Source organism: Sciurus carolinensis, chromosome X (assembly GCF_902686445.1).
Source record: "Sciurus carolinensis chromosome X, mSciCar1.2, whole genome shotgun sequence".
Taxonomy (NCBI): Eukaryota; Metazoa; Chordata; class Mammalia; order Rodentia; family Sciuridae; genus Sciurus; species Sciurus carolinensis.
The window spans coordinates 111,976,333-111,977,983 of NC_062232.1; positions in this window are offsets into that span (position 1 = coordinate 111,976,333).

Sequence of the window (1,651 nt, forward strand, 5' to 3'; positions counted from 1 at the left end):
AAAAGAAAAGGGAAGAGAAGAGTAAATACATTATATAACAAAATGTTAACTAATTTACATGAGTTCCCTTAATTTACATGCTATAATCATTAACCATCAAATATTGTTCATAAATTTTGTATTTAACAGTTAGTATCTAACAACAGAAAATTATTCACTAGGTTTCCATAAGTTTTTGATAAATAAAAAAAATAGTGCAAAATAGTATTTTATATATAAGAGTGAATAATATTTTCAGTGAATGAAGTATAAAAGATTCCTGGTAATTTGACTATTTATGGTTTAAAAACATATTTTCTGGGCTGGGGATACAGCTCAGTGGTGGAGTGCTTGCTTAGCATGTGTGAGGCCCCAAGTTTGATCCCCAGCACCACACACAAAATTAAAACATATTTGCATAAAATTTTGGTATTTGGTATTTTCATTTCAAAACCTAAAATATATTAATAAATAAAGGTGCTGTATTAACCTAAATTTTTTTTGGGGGGGAGCAAAAAGCAGTACTGAGAATTAAATGGGGCACTTTAACACTGAGCTATATCTCCAGTACTTTTTTTTTTTTTGAGATAAGGTCTCAAAAAGTTGCTGAATCTGTCCTCGAACTTGTGATTCCCCTGCCTTGGCCTCCTGAGTTGCTGGTATTACAGGTGTGAGCTACCACACTTAACTCCTCGTTGCCGTAATATTTTAAAAGTCACACAAGCATACTTGTATTAAAATAAAAATTTCATTTTTACCATGCATCATATTACAATCACATCCATACAAGTTCTAGAACAGGAAAAACTGAACTACAGTCTTAAAATTTTAGACTGGGAATATCTGGGGGAGTTAAAGCAAATATTAAATGGAACAATACATATGGGGAATTTCTGGGTTGGTAGAATAATTTAATCTTTCTATTTGGGTTAGACAGATGTATGGATTTCTCAAAATTCTGTAAATGATAGTACTGGGGACTGAAGTAGGACAAATTATATTCCCTGCCTATATGGTTATGCCAAAATAAACCCAAATGTCATGGGTAGCTGTAATGCACTAATAAAAAACATAAATTTATTTTGTGAAGATATAGTCTTAAATCAAATCCCATCTAAAAATGTACAATATATGTTACCTCACCACTTCTTCAAGGACAAATAGATGACTATTAAGAACATGAAAAGATGCTCAACATCAATAATCATTACATAAATGTAAATTCAATTTACTACATCACATCTATGAAGATGGCTATTATTAGGAAACAGACAGGAAATGAGTGTTAGGTTGTGGTGAAACTGGAATCTTTGTACATTACTGGTAGGATTGTAAAATGGTGCAGCCATGGTAGAGACAGTAATGTGGTTCCTCAAAATATTAAAAATAGAATTACCATATGAACCAGCAGATCTACTTCTGAATGTATGCCCAAAATAATTGAAAGCAGGGACTAAAACAGATATCTGTATACCCATGTTCACATCACATTATTTACTATAGCCAAATGGTGGAAACAACCATGAGTTCAACAACACAGGAAAGGATAAAGAAAGTATATACATACAATATAATATAATTTAGCCTTAAAAAGGGAATGGAATTTATATATACAGGTAGATCGTGATAATATTGTGCTTAATAATATAAGCCAGACACTGAAGGGAAAAGA